Source organism: Rhinichthys klamathensis, unplaced genomic scaffold (genome assembly GCF_029890125.1).
Source record: "Rhinichthys klamathensis goyatoka isolate OS25496 unplaced genomic scaffold, OSU_Roscu_1.1 h1tg000191l_1, whole genome shotgun sequence".
In the NCBI taxonomy this organism is placed as follows: domain Eukaryota; kingdom Metazoa; phylum Chordata; class Actinopteri; order Cypriniformes; family Leuciscidae; genus Rhinichthys; species Rhinichthys klamathensis.
In genome coordinates this window covers 8781933-8809319 of record NW_026606717.1, presented here as the reverse complement: position 1 = coordinate 8809319, position 27387 = coordinate 8781933, and positions in this window count along the sequence as shown.

Here is a 27387-nt window from a genome sequence, read left to right as displayed (position 1 = left end):
CTGCTGGGAAATCAATACCTGCTGGATGGGAAAGAGGAAACATAGATGAATGCTACGTCCGCTGGGAGACCAAAACTTGCTGGACGGAGAAGGAATAACAGATGCATGCTATGACTGCTAGGAGACCAATGCTCGCTGGACAGAGGAAGAGGAAACAGATGCATGCAACGTCCGCTGGGAGACCAATGCTCGCTGGACAGAGAAAGAGGAAACATAGATGCATGCGACGTCCGCTGGGAGACCAATGCTCGCTGGACAGAGAAAGAGGAAACAGATGCATGCAACGTCCGCTGGGAGACCAATGCTCGCTGGACGGAGAAAGAGGAAACATAGATGCATGCGACGTCCGCTGGGAGACCAATGCTCGCTGGACAGAGAAAGAGGAAACATAGATGCATGCAACGTCCGCTGGGAGACCAATGCTCGCTGGACAGAGAAAGAGGAAACGTCTCGGTTACGTATGTAACCCTAGTTCCCTGATAGGGAACGAGACGCTGCGTCAAACGCTGCGGGAACGCCCCTGCGTTGTGCGTCATGAAGCACGTATGGAATCAGCCCAATGGAGAGATGAAACGTCATAGGCGGGTGACGTCATCGACCAGGAAACTATAAAGCACCCCAAAAACACAAGCGCATTAGCTTCTGATAGGCTTGAAGGAAGCGCTAACGGGAGTGCCGGGAGTATGGCGGAGCGACGCAGCGTCTCGTTCCCTATCAGGGAACTAGGGTTACATACGTAACCGAGACGTTCCCTTTCAAGGGAACTTCGAGCTGCGTCAAACGCTGCGGGAACGCGAATACCCACGTCGCCATAGGACCAAATGACCGTCATGTGAGACTAGCGCACAGAGGACGAGAGCACCTGTGCCCCAGGGGTAGAGCTTAAGTCTAGGTCATAGAACTTAATAAAAGTATGCGGTGAAGACCATCCAGCCGCATCACAAACATCACTCAGGGAAACCCCCGACAAAAGAGCTTTAGAAGCAGCCATACTCCTGGTAGAGTGAGCTCGGACAACCAAAGGTGAAGGCTGGCCAGCCGACTCATAAGCAAGTGAGATAGCCTCGACCACCCACTTGCTCATTCTCTGTTTAGACGCAGGACACCCTTTCCTGGGTGGCCCGAAACATACAAAAAGTTCTTCTGATTTCCTCCACAGGGCAGCTCTGTGGACATAAGCGTCTAATGCCCTAACAGGGCAGAGTGAATTAAGTTTCTCCTGGTCCGATGACATAAATGGAGGAGGACAGAAAGCCTGCAGAACCGTAGGTCTAAGGATATTAGTAGGGACCTTAGGAACGTAACCTGGTCTAGGATGCAGAAAAACTTTAACCATGCCAGGTGCAAATTCCAGGCACGAGGGTGAAACCGACAGAGCCTGCAAATCTCCGATTCTTTTTAGTGAAGAGATAGCAAGTAAAAAGATAGTCTTAAAAGTGAGAAACTTCTCGGGAACTTCTTCGATAGGTTCAAAAGGAGCCAGGGAAAGACCTTCTAATACAATGGCCAGATCCCAAGTCGGCACCCTCGTACGAACTGCTGGCCTCAGCCTCAAAGTGCCACGGAGGAAACGAGTTATAAGCGGGTGTCTCCCAAGAGAAACTCCACTGAAAGGGACGTGGTAAGCAGCTAGTGCCGCCACATACACCTTTAGTGTGGAGGGGGATAACCCTGTGGAGAAGCGCTCCTGCAGGAATTCCAGCACTGCACCCACTGGGCAGTTAACTGGGTCCTGCAGGTGTTCTCCACACCAAGAAGTGAAAAGTTTCCACTTCAAGGCATAAAGCTTCCTCGTGGATGGAGCTCTGGAGTTAAGAATGGTCTCAACAACCTCGGTTGAGAGACCGGAGTCTATGAGCTGGGCCCCCTCAGAGGCCAAGCCCACAGTTTCCACAATTCTGGGCGGGGGTGAAGTATCGTGCCGCCCGCCTGGGAGAGTAGATCCCTCCTGACCGGGAGCTCCAAAGGAGAACCGTCCAGGAGAGAAATCAGGTCCGCAAACCATACTCGGGCCGGCCAGAACGGGGCTACTAGTAGTAGACTGACCCCGTCCCGGCGGACCCTCTCCAGAACTCCTGGTAACAGAGCAATCGGGGGAAAGGCGTACAGACGTGACCTCGGCCACGGCTGCACCATAGCATCCAACCCCAGGGGGGCTGGATGAGTGATGGAGAACCACCGATGACAATGCGTGGTCTCCTTGGAAGCGAATAGGTCCACCTCGGCGCGACCGAAACTCAACCAAAGGAGCTCCACCACCTCGGGGTGGAGTCTCCATTCCCCTGGCCTCGGCCCCTGCCTCGACAGGGAGTCTGCTACCACATTCAAATACCCAGGAAGATACATTGCTCTCAGAGATAGTAGCTTCCCTTGGGACCACAGGAGGATCTGACGGGCCAACTTGTAAAGCCGGCGAGACCGCAGGCCCCCCTGATGATTTATATAAGAGACCACCGACGTGTTGTCTGATTGAACTAACACATGATGGCCTCTCAGGTCTGTTAGGAAGTATTTCAGAGCCTGAAACACAGCCAACATCTCTAGACAATTTATGTGCCACGATAGATGATGATCCTGCCACAGACCTTGGGCTGGGCGACCACTCATGACCGCCCCCCACCCTGTGAGGGAAGCATCCGTCGTTAGCGTTATGCGACGACAAAGAGCCCCCAGCACAGGACCTTTGGATAGGAACCAAGTTTCTCTCCACATGACCAGAGCACGAAGGCAGCGCCGCGTGACTTTGAACGTGCGGAGCGGATTTCCCCTCGGGGAGAATCCCTTGGTCCTGAGCCACCACTGTAGCGGTCTCATGTACAACAGGCCGCAAGGTATAACGTTGGACGCTGCTGCCATCAGACCCAACAGTCTCTGAAACTGCTTCACAGTGAGTAGCTGGCCTAGCTTCACTTGTTTCACAGCTGAGAGAATCGAAGCGATGCGGGTCGGAGAGAGTCGCGCCCGCATCGAGACCGAATCCCAAACGACACCCAGAAAAGTGGTCTTCTGGGAAGGAGATAATACACTTTTCTTTGCGTTCAGCCTCAACCCCAACTTTCTGATATGAGCGAGGACGACATCTCGATGCCGAACCGCCATCTGCTCCGTCTGAGCTAAAATCAACCAATCATCGATGTAATTGAGAATACGAATGCCCTGAAGCCTCAGAGGCACTAGTGCTGCATCCATGCATTTCGTGAAAGTGCGGGGAGATAAAGCTAGGCCAAACGGAAGAACCCTGTACTGGTACGCCTCGCCCCCGAAGGCGAACCTCAGGAACTTCCTGTGTTGTGGAAGGATGGAAACGTGGAAGTACGCGTCCTTCAGATCTATCGTGACAAACCAGTCCTCGGATCTGATTTGAGACACGATCTGCTTGATAGTGAGCATCTTGAATTTTAGCTTCCCTACTGAGCGATTCAATATGCGCAGGTCTAAAATTGGACGCAACCCCCCATCCTTCTTTGGAACGATGAAATATCGGCTGTAATAACCTGACTCCAAACTGGGAGGAGGAACCCGTTCTATAGCCTCCTTTTGAAGGAGCATTTTCACCTCTTGTTCCAATACCAGAGCCTGCTCGGGGCCCACCACTGTGTGCAGAACCCCTCTGAATTTTGGTGGACGACACCTGAACTGGATAGCATAACCCTTTTCTACTGTCTGCAGGACCCAATGAGATATTTTTGGAAGGCTTTTCCACTCTGCCAGAAATTCTACTAAGGGTACCAGTCTCTCGAGACTGGCCTCTGGTGTAACTTGAGCAGCAAACGCAGCGCCCTGTAACGGCGCACCGGCAGGGAACAACTGGTTTGACCGCTCTGAGACCCTCCTCAGAGGGAGCGAGCGTCCCTCGGGAAACCGCTCGCTGGGATCGTCTGTGCCCCGGCATAAAGGCGGGGTTGGCAGAACGAGCCCCTGAGGGCACCGAGGAGGAATGGGCACCGTAAAAAGAGGTGAACACCTTTCCGCCTCGGTGGGGACCACCCTCAGTATCCTGAACGCCTTGGCGTCAGGACTTCTTCTTAGCCGAAGCCTTCTTAGCCAATATAACTGTCCTCAGATCAGTTCTATTGCTAGAAGGCTTCGGCTGAGAGTGTCGCGGCTGAGCCCACTGTCCAGCAGGGGGAGCACGAGACGCGACACTCTGCCTCTGCTGCGCTCTATGTGATGAGCTCATAGACGGCCGGGGCTGCTCCCGCCCAGCAGCCCCAGGGACGTGAACTTTCAGGGGAAGAAACTTTTTAAAAGCTGCAGTTTGTTTCTTTTCTTCCTGGAATTTATCGATAACGGAATTTACAGCATCACCAAACAAACCCAGGGGAGAGAGAGGAGCATCTAAAAGAAAAGCTTTTTCTTTCTCTTTAATATTGGTTTGATTTAACCACAAATGTCTTTCTGCGGCCACCAGAGCTGCCATAGAACGACCCACTAGCTTGGCCGATTCTCTGGTGGCACGCAGGGATAAATCAGCAGCCTGACGCAGTTCGCGAACTACGTCAGTACTGACCTCCTCACTCTCACTCACGTCCCTTAGCAGATCAGCCTGGTATGCCTGCAAGATTGACATAGTATGCAGGCATGACGCAGCCTGACCTGCTGCCGAATATGCTTTACCCACCAAAGCCGAGGTGTTTCTTAAAGGCTTGGTGGGTAATGCCGGTGCCTTAAAAGATGATGCTGCTTCGGGGGAGAGATGGCTCGCAAGCGTCTCTTCCACACGAGGCAAAGCACCATAACCATGAGCCTTGGCTCCCATTATATTTGCATATGTTGAAGTCTGGGGACTAAACACTCTATATGACACCGGTTTTCTCCATGATTTCGACACCTCGGTGTGGAGATCATGGAAAAACGGCAGGCACCGGCGTGGAGGCTGCACACGTGACGGCAAAAATCTCTCATCCAACTTTGATTTAGAAACAGACTCCTGTCTAGTCACTGGCCATTCAATACTGAGTTTTTCAACAGCTCTTGTTAAAACCTCCATAAGCTCATCACTTTCGGGAGTGTGGGGTGGCGAATCCTCCACATCTCCCTCAACACTGACAACATCCAGCTCCTCAGAACTGGATAGCTGCAGCATTGGTGCCTCTGCCCGAGCGGATAAACCGCAGCGCGTGCTTCCGAACCCGGGACTGAGGCACTGGATCTCACAGGTGAAGGGAGAGATAAGGCAGAGCCCGTCTCAAACCCCGCTGTGAGATCCATCTGCGATCCCCACGATAAGCGCCGCCGCTCTGCCTCGGCAGAAGCGGGACCCGAACCGCGGGGAGCGCGCACCGAACCGCTCTCCTCAAAGAGGAGACGGCAGACGCTCGCAATGCTCACAGTCTGCCCCCTCGAGAGCAGACTGGGCATGCTGAACTCCCAAACAAACAACACAAAGATCATGTGTATCCCCGCTCGTTAAATAACGCGAGCAGGGAGGAACACACTTCCTAAACTGTTGTTCGTCCGCCATATCTCTCAATATAAGGATAAATTGTTTGTGTGGTGCAGGGTATGTAAAGACAGACAATATCACACAGGGACAGATTCACATGTAGCGCGACTGAAAGCACAGAAGCTAATGCGCTTGTGTTTTTGGGGTGCTTTATAGTTTCCTGGTCGATGACGTCACCCGCCTATGACGTTTCATCTCTCCATTGGGCTGATTCCATACGTGCTTCATGACGCACAACGCAGGGGCGTTCCCGCAGCGTTTGACGCAGCTCGAAGTTCCCTTGAAAGGGAACATAGATGCATGCAACGTCCGCTGGGAGACCAATGCTCGCTGGACAGAGAAAGAGGAAACATAGATGCATGCGACGTCCGCTGGGAGACCAATGCTCGCTGGACAGAGAAAGAGGAAACATAGATGCATGCAACGTCCGCTGGGAGACCAATGCTCGCTGGACAGAGAAAGAGGAAACATAGATGCATGCAACGTCCGCTGGGAGACCAATGCTCGCTGAACAGAGAAAGAGGAAACATAGATGCATGCAACGTCCGCTGGGAGACCAATGCTCGCTGGACAGAGAAAGAGGAAACATAGAGGCATGCAATGTCCGCTGGGAGACCAATGCTCGCTGGACAGAGAAAGAGGCATCAGGTAGGGGTTTTAACAGGAATATTAATTCTGAATAGTGAGGTACTGGAGAGGAGACATCACTGCGGCGGCAGTGGAAAAATAGCCAGAGAAACAGAGCTCCTGCGGGAGCAGAGACATCACTGCAGCGGCAGTGGAGAAACTTACCTGGAGAAAAAAGGAGCTCCTGCGGGAGCAGAGGAGACATCACTACTGCGGCAGTGGAGAAAATAGCCAGAGAAACAGAGCTCCTGCGGGAGCAGAGGAGACATCACTGCTGCGGCAGTGGAGAAAATAGCCAGAGAAACAGAGCTCCTGCGGGAGCAGAGGAGACAAAACTGCTGCGGCAGTGGAGAAAATAGCCAGGGAAACGGAGCTCCTGCGGGAGCAGAGGAGACATCACTGCTGTGGCAGTGGAGAAAATAGCCAGAGAAACAGAGCTCCTGCGGGAGCAGAGGAGACGTCACTGCTGCAGCAGTGGAGAAAATAGCCTGAGAAACAGAGCTCCTGCGGGAGCAGAGACATCACTGCTGCGGCAGTGGAGAAAATAGCCAGGGAAACAGAGCTCCTGCGGGAGCAGAGGAGACGTCACTGCTGTGGCAGTGGAGAAACTTACCTGGAGAAAAAAGAGCTCCTGCGGGAGCAGAGGAGACATCACTGCTGCGGCAGTGGAGAAAATAGCCAGGGAAACAGAGCTCCTGCGGGAGCAGAGGAGACGTCACTGCTGCGGCAGTGGAGAAAATAGCCAGAGAAACAGAGCTCCTGCGGGAGCAGAGGAGACATCACTGCTGCAGCAGTGGAGAAAATAGCCAGAGAAAGAGAGCTCCTGCGGGAGCAGAGGAGACATCACTGCTGCAGCAGTGGAGAAAATAGCCAGGGAAACAGAGCTCCTGCGGGAGCAGAGGAGACGTCACTGCTGCAGCAGTGGAGAAAATATCCAGAGAAACAGAGCTCCTGCGGGAGCAGAGACATCACTGCTGCTGCAGTGGAGAAAATAGCCAGGGAAACAGAGCTCCTGCGGGAGCAGAGGAGACATCACTGTTGTGGCAGTGGAGAAACTTACCTGGAGAAAAAAGAGCTCCTGCGGGAGCAGAGGAGACATCACTGCTGTGGCAGTGGAGAAAATAGCCAGGGAAACAGAGCTCCTGCGGGAGCAGAGGAGACGTCACTGCTGCGGCAGTGGAGAAAATAGCCAGGGAAACGGAGCTCCTGCGGGAGCAGAGGAGACATCACTGCTGTGGCAGTGGAGAAAATAGCCAGAGAAACAGAGCTCCTGCGGGAGCAGAGGAGACATCACTGCAGCGGCAGTGGAGAAAATAGCCAGAGAAACAGATCAGATTATTTTATTTAATGCCATGTCGGCATTCAGAGCTATTTTCATGGCAAAAATTCAATTACAAAAATACAAATATCATATAAATACAATAAAAACAAAGCAAATATAAACAACAAGTCATATTATATAATTTTAAATTAACATGATAAAAAAAATCCAAAACCTTTTCAGGCATAATCTCATTAAATATGTCCTTCAATGAAGAACTTCATAAAAGAGCATTCTGCTTGCGGTAAGGCCAGAACAATCTAATAAAACAGGTTTGACAGATAAGGGAATTTTACAAAACATACACAAAGTTGGGTCTTCAACTTTAAGCAAAAAAGCATGGGTCAAACTTGTGTCCAGAGAAACAGAGCTCCTGCGGGAGCAGAAAACTTACCTGGAGAAATGAGCTCCTGCGGGAACAGAGAAGACATCACTGCTGCGGCAGTGGAGAAAATTACCTGGACAAATTGAGTTCCTCTGGTGTGAGGCTGAGCAAAGGGAGGAGTAGATTGGGGCCTGGTGGGCCGATGCTCGTCTTCTTGCGCGTTAATCAAAAACGCGAAGAGGAGGTGAGAGATTAAATCCTTGCAGGATTATGCGCATCTGAAGTTTAAGTGGCCGAGCAAAGATAGCAGTTCGCGTTTTAGAACAGTGGGAAGGTGGACGAGATCAAAAATATCCTATCGATTTTTTCTTGTGCAGTGAGGCCTGGAAAACAACTGTATCCAAGTTAATGCCCAGAATTCAAATGGACGAGGCTGAACCCATGGTTTTAACCTGTGCAATTGGAATCCCGAGCTCAGCAGAAACTGTACGGGCTGAGAGATCGATTATTAAACGTACGAAAATGTTCTTGTTTTCTCAGTTTATTTTGATCATTTCCATGGGTCATATTCCCTGCCGATTTGTTCGTTCTGAATCAGAAAAACCAATAGTGAAACTGTGGGTTTAAACTAGCCTACCTACTTTGAAAAAAATAAAAATAAATACCTTTATGCTATAACTTAAGTTTCTAAGCGATTTTTGTAAATAAATTGCAGGACAGTGTTAACGAAAGGTTCTTAATGATTCTGTGTGCAATCTGCACGTAATGTGCGACCTATTGTTTACGTGTGAGTTTACAACAAGGAAGCATCGCGTTAATGAACGGCAAATCATTTGTACGGAAACTATTTAACGCGTGTTCCCCCGATCAAAATTAGTATCCAGATAGCATAACTTGCTCGTGATTCAACAACTGAAGTGATGCGAAGTTCAATTAGGGACAGAAAACGAAAAGGTTTTGAGCTGAGCACTCACAGTTGACCCGGCAGATGTTGAGTGTGGACTGACCGGGACTGAATCTGCAGCGCGGCTTACTTAGGGCGCCCTGAGGCTGGAGGAAGACCCGTTCCTTCGAATTAAGAGGGCGGCATTGCCTTATGACCATTTCTCTATGGCAGGAATTATTGAATGGTCCGGTTTAAAGAAATACGCGGAAGTAGATTGCGGATGTTTCGCCCGCGGTGGCGAGGACCCGTTTGTTTGGCCTGACGCCCACGAGATAATACCAGAGGATTGTGGCAAAGATTCCTAATCCTGAAGGACGAAAGATTCTTCATCAAACGGGAAGAGCTCGATTCGGACATGTTAGGAAGGTACTGCGGGGCCAAATGCTGTTAAACTGTCAATGAACGGAGGTAAGTTTGCTGTATATATGCACAGCGCTTAACTCGTTGATTAAGCACCACTCGTGTCTAATTAGGTTTGATTATCTGAATGTGCTCCAGGTGTGTTTAATTAGGTTTAATTATCTGAACGTGCTCCTCCCGAACTTTGTTAATAAAACATCATGAGGAGATAAGATCCGCAGATCCTATTCGCGATCCACAGGAATGCATTCTCCGCACTGCCTCGGCAGACGCGTGTCCTGCACCCCGAGGATCGCGAGCCTGGCCACTTTCCTCGAAAAGTGACAGGCGGGAGTGGAGCATACGAAGCGAAAGCTTCTCACAATGTTGCAATCAGCCCCCTCGGAGGCTGATACCGCATGCTCCACTCCCAAACAAACTACACAAAGCTCGTGTGTGTCCCCACCCGTTAAATAACGCGGGCAGGGAGAAGCACAGAGTTTGTAAAGTTGTTTCGCCATAACTCTTCCCAATAATATCGAACAGACAACAATAAATAGACAGAGACAGAGTAACACAGATCGCTTGCTGAGACACAGAAGCTAATGCCGCGTTTCACCGGATGTGCTCTTATGCCTTCCTGGTCATGACGTCACCCGCCCGTGACGCTCATTCTTTCCATCGGACTAGTTGACATTGATGCTCAGACGCATTCACGCTGGGGGCGTTCCCAAAGCGTCAAGTGACGCATCGCGAGTTCCCTCGAAAGGGAACTAGTATATTCTTTCTGTACTGTGTATCCATTCACCCCCAAAAGTAAAACCCTAAATCTCACACAGCATATTTAATCTACTGTATGTGGGACCCATCCCACCCTCCAGTTGCACTGAACGTCATCATTAAACTCCTGGGATCTACTATCTCACTCGCCTCTGTGGTTCCTGTGGGCTTAAACCAATTAGCGAATCCTCTTTATCTCAAATGACCAATAAATCAGTCGGCCGGTGGACTGTGAATTGGCCGCACACCCAAATCTATAGAGCATGTACGAAGGACGCCAGAGCTCATGATTAATACCAACCGAGCAGCCTCCATAATGGCACCGAATATATGAATAGGATGTGTATGTATATATTACATTTATATGAGCCCATGCTTCATAAATCACCTGTAATATGTGGTAATTTGTGGCCAGTAGGATGCAAATAATGCAGAACCATTCAATGGTATTGATGTTTTTGTGCAGCTGATTGCATTGTCTACATGCCATATGAAATCTGGTTGTTTTTCATCAGCACAAAAGCTTGTAATTCACGGTTCCATTTTATGTTTGAGTGGTATGCAAAATTTCAAGGGGTATTAGCGAAAGCCCCCGCATCTTCCATTTTACAACTCAATTAAACGAGACGAGAACTGCGGCGGTGTATGTGATTAACTTTTTAATCTGGCCACAAACTATGAGAGGCATTTTTGGAGAGCAAATTAAAGTGACAAGAATTTGCCCCAAGCAATTTCTGCTGATTATCTACAAAGTGAGTGCAACACAATCAGACAGTCAAACAATGGTTCATTTTTCTCATAAAAGGGAGATAAATGAAGCTTTGATGACTGAAAATGATCACGAATGTGCTATTTGCAGCTGCAAAAAAAAAACGGCTCAGATATACTGTCGCATATTCTGAGGATATCTCGTCTTACGCCAAAGATAGAATTTTTTTGTGTCACTCTCCAGATGCCAGGTCTCTAAAACTTAACAAACAATTCCTTTCCAGAGAAAAGAGAGTGTTGGGCACTTCTCAGAATCGCAGCTGCCATTGATTAAACTTCTGGCTACATGAAATAAATGCTTGAATACAGGTTTTAGATCTTTTCTGTACTCTGAATGCATCCAGCCTTGCCACACAGGGTCAAACACTTTTACAAGCAGCTGGAGGGAAGGACGTTACCGAGTGGCACTTTTCTGGAGGAGTTATTGTGTTATCGCTTATCGTTTCCTCTACATTCATGCCAACAATAAGCCATTAGCTGCCACTCTGCAAAGAGAGACACTTTTATTTTATTGTTTATCAAAATGTTTTGGAGTATGACAGCTGACCTCTTGGAATTGAATCAAGTGGACATGGTTTGAAAGCATTGAAAGTCCTTACTTTCCTTCATTGAAAGCTAATTCTAGGACTATTAAACATGTACATGTCTTAAGTGATGTACAACTGGTGTCATAATAAAAGCATAAAACCTGGTATGGTGATCAGAATCTTATTTCACCTGAAAAGAGGTTTATTTAGCAAAAACCGACTTGAAGTTAAGTCAAATTAATTGCATAGCACCTTTTACAATACACATTGTTTCAAAGCTGCTTTACAGAAAATTGTGATGCTAATATTTATATCTGCATGCCTTCTAGTCACATTTAACAGATTAGAGCTGTTATAATATTGGTACTGATTTCTGGTACAAGCTAATTGTGGTTTATTATGATATTGTTAGTTATTAATAGCAATCATGTTTAATTTTAACAGGAAGTCCATTTGTGCATGCATATTATTTTGCCACTGGTGACAATTATGTACACAAAAGAATATTCTTATCAATGGATGCATGAAATGAGCAAAAATTCAGAGATAATGCCTAACCACTTGTAAGTTAAGACTGTATGATATTCTAATCATGCTCATCCAACTTTATAATTTACAAATGATTAAGTCGCATTCCATATTTGTTTCTTCCCAAGAACATTTCCCTCTAATTGTCTTATGCAATTACCCATAACGGCAGGGGGAGAAATATCATTTTTTTAATTGTATTGTTTTCTCTGGGGAAACTAGTTGAGTATGATGTTGTATATAATTTTAAGATTCAAGCCAAAAACCTCTTATGAAATATACTCTTCAGGGCTGCACGATATATCGGAATTATCGAATTATCGCAAATGTAGGCTATATTGTGATATGCATAGCAAAGGCTTGTGATAACTGCATTATTTTCATACTTCAAAAGATTACAAAAAGTCCAAGTTTTAGGTCGTCGCAGACGGCAGAAACTAAGACTGGGCACTTGTTTTCATGTTATCACTGTGAAGCGCTTTGATACAATCTGTATTGTAAAAAGCGCTATATAAATAAAGGTGACTTGACTTGACTTGACAATGACTTGTGACATGCTTAATGCTATTACTAATAAATGCAGTAATCGAAGTACTCATACGAGAAAGCCGCCTCTCGGACAGCATGTGATCCCGAATTCAGTTATCTTATGCAGATTATATGGCCACATGCACACAAAAATGATGTCAAAATGCCTGTCTTGGTGAGTATTCGCGTAAACACAGTCAGTTATGTCTTAAGTGGAGTAAAAAGTTGAGAAAGGTAGTGCAACTTGAAGTTGGGTCCGTGCAGCTCTTAAAGTGACAGCAGCCTAATAAACCTGCTTCCGTCTGTGAGCTTAATGTTATCAAACAACAAAAGACAAAGAGAAAATCACTCACTGCTCTTGACGAATAACTTTTGTCGCTTTAATAAGAATCAGTATATATTTAATTCGTACATGATTTGATTTGGAAAATTATATTTTTTGAGATAATTAACATTTATTTTATACACTTAAAGCATTATCGTATCCCATAGCGAATATCGCATTAACGAGTTATCGCATATCGCATTTTTCTTCAGTATCGTGCAGCCGAACACTTATCAGGAGGTTAGTGAATCATTATTATATGCTTTACATCCATCTTCTCCGAAAAAAAATCCCTAAAAATGAATCCTGGATTACCACTGAAATGATGCTGATTTTGGGATACTAAATGTTTGTACATTATTTAATGAATTTCCTCTTTCCTTCTTGATATTTAAAAAAAAAAAAGCATCTTTAGACAAAATCCTATAATGGATAGGGATCCTGTTTATTTTAGTCTATTTTATTTAATTTACAATCTATTCCGCACCACATCTCCTATCCACTTAAAAGCACAATAACACTTAACCTCAGGTTAATGACTGCAACCAAATTGGCCATCTAGACTTAAATATCCCATGTGTCGCAAAACAGTAAGCACACCAGTTTTTGGATTTATAAACTTGTAGAACATATAGTGATATGTTCAAGCCAATGATCATAGGAATTACAAATATATCTTTTAATTTGATTATGTTTTTATTTCACCCAAAATCACTTAATAAATTCATGACATCATAATTGAAAACCATTCACAAAAGGGCTTTGTTCCAAAAGCTAGTAATCTGCTGCTTTGTCCTCCATCTTAGATGAATTTAGTCACTGAGCTCATTGCAGTCCATTATGGGATAGCTCTCAACAAAATTGGTAGTACTGCCATCAAATGAAAAGTTTGAGGCTAAAAGCAAATGATTGCTAACTGAAGCAGTGTAATACTTTAAGAAAACATAGCATTGCAAAAATGTTTCGTCATTCTTTTGGTTTTTAGACACATTTATTCAATCTTATGTCTTACATTATTAAAGCTAATGCATAAGAATTTGGGATCTCGGTAAATGAATGTGACACTGTGTTTGTGTAAACATGTCGTGCCTGTAATATTTAAATAGCTGTATTTTTAGCCCTCTGGCCTAACTGCATCTTTCGGATCTTGCTAAAGTGTTTCTACCGGGTATTGGTTTTAATCTGGTCTTTATTTTGATTTCATTCCAACTATTCTGAATCATTGTTTTGCTGCATGGCCCAACCGTGTTTTAGCTCACAGACATTTAAGTGACAGTGCAGTGTTTGCAGGATTCTAGATTCAACAAGTCAAATGGAAATGTTTAAATGTCTCTCGAATGTGTGGAAAACAGGGATGTTTCATCCAAGGAGGCAGGGGAGGGAATGCCTCATCAAAAAAACTGAGATGAGAAAATAATACAAAAATAAAAGCATAAATATTACAAAATTTGACATTTAAACATGTATAAATCACTAGTTTTTCTAAAGTAACACTGTGCAACAGCGACACCAGCAGGTAAAGTTACAGCGGGAAGCAGCATCTCTCTAGCCTGGGAAAACCCAGACAACTTCCGGCAAATTTAGATTTGCTCTGAAAGTTAGTCTGGCAAAGAGCTCATTCAAGCCCATTTCCAATCCGTCGAAATCGAGGCACCAATCAGAAACGTTGGGGCGGCCTTTACACGATGAAGACAGCGCTGGGATTTTGAAGCAGATTCTGTAGCCTACATTACAAAGATGGATGCCGCCGTCAAACATCACTCGTTCGAATCAGCTATCGCATCTGTTTTAAGCGATTTGAACGTTTCCTTTTTGTTAAAAACCGAGCAAAGAACAACACTCGGAGTTTCACCGCCGCTCTGCGTACGTCATCTCCTTCGTCGCTCTGATTGGTTTTAGGTCTATCCGCGATGTCCGTTGGTGACGCCCCTCTGGAAATGATTTGTCTATGACGCTTTGCCAGACCATAACTCAGTTACAACTGAGAATGGTCTGGTTTTAACCAGGCTAGCGTCTCTCTTGCCTCCTCTGAGACCATTGAATTTTAGGCTGTGCCCCCTATACCTTCATTCACTATTCCCTATATTACTCCACCAATATAGTTCACTTGAGGGAGTGAATGAAATCGAGTGAGCGAATTCAGACACTGAGTGTGCCGGAAAGGCTGCAGCTTTCGCATAGTTTGTGTTTGCTGTTTAATAATTATTTGAAACTTTATTTAGCAAACTGGCAGCAATTTAATAATCAATTAAAAAGAAATGTATACCTGTATGACGTTATGCTGTAGCCACATTGGACCAGTTTAAAGAAAATGCATGGATGGATGATTCATCTGTGGCCGCTATCTTCTGGTGAGGCGCTGGAATTAATTCGGCGCGCGACTTTCACAGTGCATTATGGGTATTGAGCGTAGATCAAAGACTATACATATGTATTGTGTGTATAGATACACACAAACTAAAGTTAGAAAAGTGAAGTTAGAAAATAATGTTTATTTAACCAGGAAAATGTGACAACATTAAGTGTAACTGGGACATAAATTTACATTTTATTTTTAAAAAACAAAACTGTGAGGACCTTGCCTCCTCATTTCAGTACACAACTGCATGCCACTGGTGGAAATACAGCCAGACAGCAGCATGTAGGATGACTCCTCACCTATGTAGCGCCCTCTCCCTGAGATTTAAGCGGGAGGGGCCCTGGGTTAGTTTATTGTTAGATCTCTCTAAATAGCCCCTGAAGATTATTAACTTTATTTCAATAAACCCCTATCTCAATATTGGTGTGCTTAGTAACAGACTAGAATAACCACAACTCTTGTAAATGAAATAGAAACTTTTAGTAGTTTACTCAAATAAAATAATGAAATTCAAATAGCAATTGAAAATAAAAGTTAACCCTTTAAAGTTTTACAATAAAAGGATCTTTCCTCCTTTCAACTCAAATTCACAAATACAACACTGTATTAATATTCCCTGTGGAAAATAATATATCACTCTGGTGTTTTCTCAATATAACAGGAAATAAGATGGACAGTAAATACACAAACTGCCCCAAATATAACCAAGGAGACAATGTGTTGATTACTACTCAAGTCCAACGAATCTTTGTTGTCTCAACACAAAGGTTACTATTCACATTTAAACGTCCCACAAAAGTAATCAAAACACCCGGGTGTTAGCGTTCAAAATTGCAACAAATAAAATAAATACCCCGTTGCAGGCCTGATACGATGCTGGGGTTCGTTGAGGCACAAAACAGATTGCCGCTTCGCTCAATGAGCAGGCAAAATAAAATGCTGTCTTACCAATGTTAGTTCGAGCCGGCTTTCATATGACGCACTTTCAACAAAAGAGATTTGGTCCATGATGAACTGACGGCAGATCGGCGAACTCGTCCAGCGTTGCCAGAGGAACCACTGAGAATTCCTGGTATCTCAGGGCGCTATCTGGGATGTCTTCTAGGTTTGGCAAGAGAAGCGGCACACAGTAGTTTTTCACCAACGCGACCTCGCTAGTCTCTCACATGCATAGCACGGTTTCTTGAGAATACGTGCGCTACTCGGTCATTCGACTATCAAAGGGGAAATTTCTATCCCCTCACGTTCAAACAACCTTATACCAACATTAAATCAGTTCTCTTATGGACAACCGTCATAGGATGGTATTTTTATACTCACTCTAACACTCAGACACGTTCTAACTTTTCGACCTCACTTCTCCCTCCCGGATCTTCCTTTTTTTCATCTCTCCTCCCTCCCCGCCAGCCTTTAACCAATCACAACTCTTAACAATGGCAAGTACTTTTAACATAACACTTAATCATACATGTTTCTTTCTTTTCAATCAAAATAATATTATACATACAATTAGGGGAAAACAATAAATAAAATATTAGAAAATAATATTACCAATCTAATTGAATAACTTCAACCGGGCTTCACCCTCCCCCTTTTAAATGTCTGGATGTCCCCATACAGACTGGTAGACTACCTAATATTTCCTTTTAGAATGATACCTACATTACTGCTTTACGTTTCTTGTGATTGACTTTCTTGCCTATTTGAATGATTACTCCTCTGTGAACAATAGTTAGGGGCTGATCTTTTGACCTCCCTGGCTCATCATAGGTGAGTTTAACAACTGGCTTTACTCTCCTTTTTTCCCTAACTGGTTCACTTTCTTCCACTTCCTCGCTTGAGTCTTCTTGACTTTCTTCATCATTTTCTGCAGATGAACTGGGCGAACTTGAAACGTCGCTCGATGCATCCTCTTCATGTAACAAGTCCTCTTCCTCAGTACAAAGGCCTTCCTGGATCAGGTTCCTTTCCTGGCATACAAATTCTGACTGTCTGGGCAAAGTATCATTCTTTTTCAGCGTTCCTTCCAAATAGGATCTGTAAGATTTTGAAACATTGTATTCAAACTCAGATGAGGTCTCTGAGGATGATGCATCTTCATTTGTCAGTACTGAAGCATCAGCATTAGTTATTTTCTTTCTCCTCACCGGGTTTGTTTCCACTTTGTTTTGAGGCCACCGCACCAGTTGCCCTATGGGTAACAGATGGTCTCTGTGAAGTGTTCTCACCCTTCCGTTTCCTGTTTCAGGTTTTACCCGGTATACTGGTATATTTGGGAGTTTTTCACAGATTACATAGGGCACTGGACTCCATCTGGTTTGAAGCTTGTGTTTCCCCTTCAACCCTAAGTTCTTGATCAGCACGCGATCCCCAGAATTCAAGGATTGAAATGACACTCGCTTGTCATATGATCTTTTATTTCTTTGATGGACTTTGTCGGCCTCTTCCATTGCTAACTGATAAGCCCGTTTCAGATCTTTTTTCATATTGCTGATGTACTGTGAGTGTGACGCATCATTCAACCCATCTGGTGAAGTTCCAAAACAGATGTCTACAGGTAGCCGGGCTTCTCTCCCGAAAATCAGGAAATAGGGTGAGTACCCGGTAGCATCATTCTTGGTACTATTGTAAGCATGCACCAAGTATGGTATCTGTTGGCTCCAATTTCGTTTCTTCTCAACACTCAGGGTTCCAAGCATGGCTAAGAGGGTACGATTGAACCGCTCAGGCTGCGGGTCACCCTGAGGATGATATGGAGTGGTTCTTGATTTTCTTATATCAAGCAGGTTCAACAACTCCTTTATCAGTCGACTCTCAAAATCACGACCCTGATCTGAGTGAATGCGTGCTGGTAGGCCATAATGAATGAAGTACTTCTCGACCAGTATTTTAGCAACAGTAAGAGCTTTTTGATTCTTACTGGGAAACGCTTGTGCATAACGTGTGAAGTGATCTGTAATTACTAACACGTTGCCTAAACCTTTTGAATCTGGCTCCACTGAAAGAAAATCGATACACACCAAGTCCATTGGTCCACTACTCGTTATCTGATGCAGTGGGGCAGCTCTTTGACATGGACTCTTACGAGTAATGCAAGCTCCACAGTTCTTGACATATTCTTGCACATCAAGAGACATCTTGGGCCAGTAGAATCGATTTCTCAAAAGTTCGGTAATCCTTTCTACCCCTAGATGACCTAGATCCTCATGCATAGCTTTAAGAACTACTTCTCGGAACTTGGTGGGCAAAACCAATTGAAAGAATTCTCTATCAGACTTTTTAGTTACTCGCTGAAGCAATCCATCTTTCATCAGTAATTTTCCAGCTTCATGCCTCAATGCCACCACCTCGGGGTCTGTTATTTTGGTTGACCATTTTCGTTCCTTCAGGGCAGTTATCGCCTGTCTCACAGTCGGATCTTCGTTCTGAGCTTTTATCAACTCCGGTTGAGACAGCAACTGTAAAGAGTTAAGCTCCAACCTGGTGGGATAGGCATAAGCTTCTGGTATGGACTCTGGAGGGGCTCCTAGCTGTTCCACATATCTGGGATTGGCTTCAAAGTACATCTGAGGACTCACTCGCTGACATATGGACTTTACACCAGACACAGGTATGTCCCTCCACTTATTAGCTTCATCCTCATCCACGAATCTTCTGGACAACAAATCAGCATCTGTGTTGTTCTTTCCAGGTCTATACTGAATGCTAAAATCATACGTAGCAAGAGCTGCTAGCCACCTGTGGCCTGTCGCATTCAGCTTAGCAGATGTCAACACATATGTGAGTGGGTTGTTGTCGGTTCTAACATGAAACTTAGCCCCATACAAGTAATCGTGGAATTTGTCCACGACTGCCCATTTCAAGGAAAGAAATTCCAGCTGATGAATGGGGTACCTTTGTTCTGCTGGTCTCAATTTTCTGCTTGCGAAAGCCACTGGCGGCAATCCTTCCAGGTGCTCTTGATATAACACAGCCCCAAGGCCCTTCAAGCTAGCATCCACATGGAGGATGTATGGCTTACTGGGATCTGCAAAGGCTAGAACAGGAGCATGTGTTAAGCAATGAATTATCTGCTGAAAAGCGGACGTGCAAGATTCATCCCATCGATCTCCAAAGGGCTCTGATTCCTTGAAGTAGATCATACTCTTTTCTTTTCCTGCCTTCTTTCCTTGTTGTGTCGGCGCATAGCCCCTAGTGAGCTCAGTCAATGGCCTAACGATGGAAGAGTAATTAGCAATGAACCGACGATAGTAGCCACAGAATCCTAAAAAGGACCGCAGCGCTTTCAGGTCCGATGGTTGGGGCCAACTGATCACAGCCTCAATTTTGTCAGGATCTGTTGCTATCCCCTCGTTGGATACTATATGTCCAACGTACTTCACTCGGTTCTGGCAAAAATTACATTTGTCAATGGATACCTTTAACCCTGCCTCCTCCAAACGATCCAGTACTTTCATGAGCCTCTCCTCATGCTCCTCCAGAGTCCTTCCAAAGACTATTAAATCGTCTAGATACACCAAGACTTGGAGTAGGTTCATGTCCCCGACAACCCTCTCCATTAGTCTCTGGAACGTCGCTGGCGCTCCAGTGACCCCTTGTGGCATCCTCTCGAATTGAAAAAATCCTAATGGACAGATAAAAGCAGTTTTTTCCTTGTCGGCTTCTGCCATGTCTATCTGATAATAGCCACTTCTTAAATCGAGAACAGAAAACCACTGACTACCTGCTAGACAGTCCAGGGCATCATCAATTCTGGGTGTTGTGTATTGATCGGGGACAGTTCTTGCATTCAGGGTTCGATAATCAATACACATCCGGACGGCTCCATTCTTTTTCCTTGCAATCACGATTGGGGATGCATATGGGCTGCGTGACTCTTTAATAATACCAACAGTCAAGAGGTCTTGGAGATGTTTCCTCACATCGTCTATATCTGCAGGTGCTAGACGCCTAGAACGCTCTCGAAAGGGTCTTGAATCGGAAAGCCGTATGTTATGCTCTACTCCCTTAGCGAGTCCTACATCCCACTCGTGAAGCGAGAATACTTTGGTTCTTTTGCTCAACTTTTGTTGGAGTCTCTCCCTCCATTCTGATGGAATGGGTGAATCCCCAAAGTTGAACAGTGTTGGATCAATCATCTCATCAACAGTCTCACTCACCGAAGAAGGGCTAACCGGGTCTGCTAAGTACAAATGGCCAAGGACAGTCCCTACCGGAATGGTCACTTCCTTCATTGATTCATTCTGCAAGGGCACCAGTAACTGACTGTTTTCCATTGCCTCACTTGGCACTATAACGGTTTGTACTAACACTCCAGCCGGAAGTGAAGTCACAGAAGACGAATCTATCATCAGTACACTTTTCTCAAGAGGCTCTGTTATTTCCACCTCACATTTTGCGCACCACTCACCTCTGGGCGAGAGACTCAGGGGTTCTGGACCAGACCACTTCACACATCCAATAGCATCATCCATGTCAAAAGGTATAATAGCTGTCGAACAAGATGGAATATCCTTCTCTAAGGTGGGCTCAATTTTAATACCCAAGGTATGTGCAATATCTGTTCCTGTTGACTCTTTACATAACTGGGCCAAACGGGTGAACAGACTGGCGTTGGTGCCGATGATCACAGCAGTCTGGTCAGGGCTTGTGGGACCAGGACAAATCAGTGCCAGAACTGAAAGACTTTCTGAGCCACCCGTAGCTTTCTCTAGGAATTCAATGTTCACTACTACATACCCTATATACGGATAACTGGAGTCACTTAAGCCCCATACCGCCAATCCAGACACAGGATGGATTGGAACCTCAGGTAGATATTTTCTGTACCAATTCTCAAAGATTATGGTCACTTGGGACCCACTGTCCAATAAAGCAGAGCATGGCTGTCCATTTACACGCAACTGTACAGTAGAGGGGGGTCCAATCAGTCCTTCTGGAATTTGCTTTCCACCAACTGAACTAACAGCACTTTTTTTCGCTGAACAGGAGGTATTACTCTTTTCTGTTTCTGAGGGCATTTCTTTTTGTCCCCATTTCATTTTTCTGTTTGACCGAATCAATTTCTGAATGACTTTATCCTTATTCTCAGGATTTTGACATCGTGGTGCAATATGCCCTTCCTCTCCACAGTTGTAGCAAAAATACTCTTCTGAGTCATTGTACTGCTTTCTTGGATTTACCAGTGGTTTCATTGGAGTACTGGCATTCAGAGTGAGCGCTGAAACCCCATCTTGGTGACAGTTTTTCCCTGTGACTTTACGTTGTAGGCTCTTCACTTGCTTCTTGAGAACAGCGATTTCTCCTTCCTGTTGAATGTCACTGGCATTTGTTTTAAGACTGGAGGTGGGTTTGTGATCTACCACAGGCTGCGACTGAGCTACCATTGTGGCAAACTGGGCCTTTAACTCTTTGATCTCAGCTTTCAGAGTTTGAATCTCTTTATGCTTACCATCCGTATCCACACTTGTACTAATTTTTTGTACCCTTGTGGTCAACTTTGCACGAGAAGCTTCATATTCTTCTTCAGCCCGGATTTCACTTAACAGCTCAAGAAAATTAGGAGGTTTTGCCTTTCTTTCTCGAAGTCTCAAATGAAGCATCATCATGTCAGCGCCAATGGCACCTCTCAGCAATTGTTCAACACGTACTCGATCTCGGAAGTCCGCCGGTATGCCACCCCTCTGAACCACTTTGGTAAGGGCACGCTCCAGTCTCCTTAAGAAATCTGACAATTTTTCTCCTACTTGCTGCTGTAACGAACGGAAAGCGAAATACAAGTCATCACCTGACTCGGCAGATCCAAACGCTCTTTCGAGGGCATCCAAGTACTCCTCTGGAGTGACATCAGTGTCAGAATCACGCACAACTTTGACGATTTCTAATGCAGGCCCTCTTAAACTCTCAATGATCCTCCTTTTCTTTTCTTTGACCGGACACTCACTTTCTTCTACCATCAAACATGCTTGTTCCATCCAGTGTTCAAACGGTTCCTCACCTGCAGGGGTAGGTATCGCTCCAGAGAACATCCTCAAACGTCTATAACCTCCTACTTCACTTGAAGTCTTTCCAGTCTTTTCTAACAGATCTCCAACAGCACGGATAATAGCATCAGGCGAAGAGTTTTCGGATGCAGAGGATGAGAACATGGCCTTAATATCCTCAACTTTTCTCCCTTCACTCTGCAGTAGGGTGTGCACTTTTCTAGCAAAGTCCTCAGAACTAGTATCATCTCCATTTGAGGTGACAATTTTCCAAGGTTCTGCTCCAGAAACTGGCAAGACTTCAGGGGGTACTAATTTTGGATCAATTTTCTCTTTACTCTCACAGAGAACCAGGAAACACTTGAGATTATCTCTGAACATCCTACCTCTTACTCGTATGCGACCCAGGCACTTGATTGTCTGCATTGTCTCTTCAATCTGTGCTACATCCAGATCCACAGGTACAATAACCATTAAAGCATGGTCTTCATCCAATGCTTCTCCCCTGCACCAGCCCCTAAGCTCTTCTCTAAACTGCTGCATTTTGATTGTTGTTGTTTTTTCCCCCCAATTTAAATAAAGCTAAATAATATCAGAGAAAACTATAAGATCCCAGCGGTGCCTCCATTTATGTAGCGCCCTCTCCCTGAGATTTAAGCGGGAGGGGCCCTGGGTTAGTTTATTGTTAGATCTCTCTAAATAGCCCCTGAAGATTATTAACTTTATTTCAATAAACCCCTATCTCAATATTGGTGTGCTTAGTAACAGACTAGAATAACCACAACTCTTGTAAATGAAATAGAAACTTTTAGTAGTTTACTCAAATAAAATAATGAAATTCAAATAGCAATTGAAAATAAAAGTTAACCCTTTAAAGTTTTACAATAAAAGGATCTTTCCTCCTTTCAACTCAAATTCACAAATACAACACTGTATTAATATTCCCTGTGGAAAATAATATATCACTCTGGTGTTTTCTCAATATAACAGGAAATAAGATGGACAGTAAATACACAAACTGCCCCAAATATAACCAAGGAGACAATGTGTTGATTACTACTCAAGTCCAACGAATCTTTGTTGTCTCAACACAAAGGTTACTATTCACATTTAAACGTCCCACAAAAGTAATCAAAACACCCGGGTGTTAGCGTTCAAAATTGCAACAAATAAAATAAATACCCCGTTGCAGGCCTGATACGATGCTGGGGTTCGTTGAGGCACAAAACAGATTGCCGCTTCGCTCAATGAGCAGGCAAAATAAAATGCTGTCTTACCAATGTTAGTTCGAGCCGGCTTTCATATGACGCACTTTCAACAAAAGAGATTTGGTCCATGATGAACTGACGGCAGATCGGCGAACTCGTCCAGCGTTGCCAGAGGAACCACTGAGAATTCCTGGTATCTCAGGGCGCTATCTGGGATGTCTTCTAGGTTTGGCAAGAGAAGCGGCACACAGTAGTTTTTCACCAACGCGACCTCGCTAGTCTCTCACATGCATAGCACGGTTTCTTGAGAATACGTGCGCTACTCGGTCATTCGACTATCAAAGGGGAAATTTCTATCCCCTCACGTTCAAACAACCTTATACCAACATTAAATCAGTTCTCTTATGGACAACCGTCATAGGATGGTATTTTTATACTCACTCTAACACTCAGACACGTTCTAACTTTTCGACCTCACTTCTCCCTCCCGGATCTTCCTTTTTTTCATCTCTCCTCCCTCCCCGCCAGCCTTTAACCAATCACAACTCTTAACAATGGCAAGTACTTTTAACATAACACTTAATCATACATGTTTCTTTCTTTTCAATCAAAATAATATTATACATACAATTAGGGGAAAACAATAAATAAAATATTAGAAAATAATATTACCAATCTAATTGAATAACTTCAACCGGGCTTCACCTAGAACCAAGGCTGTTTTCTGCTCCAGCACAACCGTTGCCTGCTATTGTCATTATGAATAATGTCGCATTGATCTCAGTGGGCTCTTGAAGTGCGCTCCACGCATTAATGAAATTCGCAGCTCCACTCATGTCAGGATCCAACGCAAACAGCTCGGAGATGAAAGTCGTGGTATCACTGAAAGCAAATTCTCTTTGGTTTTCAACATGCGTCTACGTTTAAAACATCAGCACCAGAGTGTAATGGCATGGAGAACCGTGCCAAGACAATCGCTTTACAAATTTATTTTAGATAACTTGCAGGATCAGACAAATATGAGCGTTGCAATCATGAAAAATAACATAATTTACTTTAAACCTCTGTAGATCTTCACAACAGTTTGGACCTCTGTGAAAGTGTTTCTTCAATTTTTAGCATATTTTTATGTCCCAGGGGGTTGCTTTTTACGCTTTTCTTTCTAGAGCCCAAATTTTATCTTGTTATTTGATTAGACCATCATTTACCTTTGCTACTTTTCAGTAACTTTTTTTGTTACATATGATATGTGAAGAAAAAGAAAAATCCAATCTGGTCTCATTAGAAACTATTTTTACGATTTGGTAAATTTATTGGTGAATTCCTATGAATTTGTATGACTTGATTCATTCAAGAACATACATGCATACATAAAATAAAAAAACGTAAGCATGAATTTTGTCATATTCATATTTGTGAGATTAAGTCAGCCGAAACAGTTTTGAGGTTAATTAATCTAATTTTGTGTCTCTGGAAAATATACATTGTATTATGATGAATATTTTTTTGTGTCTTTTTGTTAATGAGGGATTTGTGGACACAATGTTTTTGGATTTATGGAGTAAAAGTTAGTAATAACGTCTCGGGTTACGACTGTAACCCTTGTTCCCTGAGAAGGGAACGAGACACTGCGTCGATGACGACACTATGGGGAACGGCCCTTAGAATAAAGCGTCTGAAGCATGAATGAAACTAAGCCAATCCTATTGGCGTTGCGTGATGCACACACGGAAGCTACAAAGGGACGCCGGCACACAACAGCGTAAGCTTCGCGATGAAGAAAGCCGCTCCCTGGCAGGAGGAGGAATGGCAAAGGGGCTTTGCCACGCTGTGTCAAGTGTCTCGGTCCCTTCTCAGGAAACAAGGGTTGCAGTCGTAACCCGAGACGTTCCCTTTCGAGAGAACTCGCACTGCGCCGATGACGACACTATGGGGAACGAAATGCCCACTATGCCACAACGAAACATGCCTGTCCCAGTGTGAAGCTGTCTCAGGCACAACTAGGACGAGAGCACTCGTGCGCCGGGTGTAGAGGGGAGGTCCAGACTTTAAAATCTCATGACTGTGTGCGGAGTGGCCCAGCCAGCCGCATCACATACCTCATGAATAGGTGCCCCTAAAAGGAGGGCTCTAGAGGACCCCATGCCTCTGGTAGAGTGAGCCCTCACGAAAAAAGGTTAAGGCAAACTGCGCACCTGATTGTCCAGGGAAATAGCCTGAACAATCCAGTTACTGATGGTCTGTTTGGATGCGGGAAGCCCCTTCTTGGGCGACCCGAAACACACCAGCAACTTGTCAGCCTTCTTCCCCTGAGAAGACTACTGAACATAGATGTCTAGTGCTCTGACAGGGCAGAGTAAATGAAGTCTCCCATCTTCCGCCGTCACATGTGGTGGGGGATGAAATGCCTGCAGAACCGTCGACCTTGCCATATTAGACGGCACCTTAGGGACATAGCCCGGTCTAGGATGCAAGATGGCCTTAATTCTCCCAGGAGCAAACTCCAGGCACTGCAGAGATATGGAGAGCGCCTGGAGATATCCTACTCTCTTAAGAGAGGCGAGACCTTAAGGCAAGGCGAAAGACCACCTTAAGCGACAGGTTCTTGGCCCATAGCCGACTCCAGAGGTTCGAAGGGGGACTCAACCAGCCCTTCGAGAACCACTGCCAGGTCCCATGTGGGAATTCTGGTCCGAGTTGCAGGTCTCATCCTCCAGGCCCCACGGAGGAAACGTATGACCAACTGATGTCTTCCAGGAGGCCCATCACTCAGAGGAGTGGGGAGGGAAGGAATCTGAGCTATCAGATGAGGACCAGATGAGCCGCATGGGCCAGTCCACTCGGGGCCATCCCCGGGCCTCGGCCGACCTCTCAAAAAGGTCCAGGAATGCCTCCGGATCATCCTGGGGCCCCATTTTATTGAGAGGCAGGGGCGGGGCCGAGGCCGTAGCTGGATCGGTGACGGCCCGAATCTCCTGGTCGAGCCAGCTCCGGAACAGCTCGCGGTCTTCTTGCTGGCCTTGGAGAAGCAGCTGGAACCGCTGATCTTGCTCCTCCTTCACGGCCAGCAGGGCGTGGTGTTGCTCCCTGTGAAGACCCGCGAGCGTTTGGATGAGGTCCGCAAATGGCGTTCCTAGCGAGTTCTGCATGGCGGCGGCAGTCTTCTCCTTTCCGCGTTTCGGCACCAGAGTAGTCAAACTCAGCGTGTAGGGTGGAGGAAGAAGAAGACAGGGTCGGCAGAATTGGGACTCGCACTTCATTCAGAAAATAAAAGAAACAAAAAGGTACGCTCGTGCGTCTTCTCCGTAGTGCAGTACTACAGCAAACATATAAGAAACACTCCGCCTGCTGTACCAGCTCACGCTGTATGTCTCCAGCTCTCAAGGTTCAGTCAAACGATCACTCTTCCCGTTTCATCAATAACTCCGTCCATTCGGTCAAAACTCTTTCGCTCTCTCATTCCTGGCAGCTTATATGCGGTCTCCACACCAATCACTGCAATCAGACACAGGTTTTCATCATCTGCACTTGACCTACTTACCGCACAGCTCGCTGACTCGTCTCTCGCTACAGACTTCGCGAGACCACGCCCCCCTCGCCACAATTATAGACAGATAAACATAAATAAGGCTTCTGGGGGGTATTCCAGAAAGCCGGTTGGGTATATTTAAGGGTATGTAGGCGGATAACCTCAACTTTCGGTTCCAAAAACAGAGGTAACTTTCAGTGTATGTAAGTTACTCTTCTGAACATAACCTGCTCCACTGTTAGTAACCTGTAAGATCTTCGTTCATCTCAGGAACACAAATTAAGATATTTTTAATGAAATCCGAGGGGTTTCTGAACCAGCCATAGGCAGAAACGTCATTGCAATTTCAAGGCCCAGAAAGGTAGTAAAGACATTGTTAAAATAGTCCATGTGACTACATTGGTTCAACCTTAATGTTATGAAGATAAGAATACTTTTTGTGCACAAAAAACTAACAAAAATAACGACTTTATTCAACAATTTCTTCTCTTCCGTGTCATTCTCATACGCTGTTGATGTAGTGTACACAGTGCAGAGCTTCTGGGTTCTACTCCAGAACGCCGGCTCATTATTGGCCGACGCTGTTCACGTGAGAACCACGACATATGCGTGTGATGCTGACGCAGACCCATCACCTAAACTTCATATTTCAAGCTGCCGCGACTTCTGTCTCCTCTTCCCGGTGGCGGAGGGGGTAAAGAAGTGAGCGGACAGCTTATTCGTTTCCATAATATAAGAGATGTCCTACTCACCAGACTCTGCAGGGGACGGTAATCCAGGCACCGTCCGCTGAAGAGTGTACCTCAAAGGTGAACTATAGTTGGCTTCTCGAAGCATAGCTGCGTGAA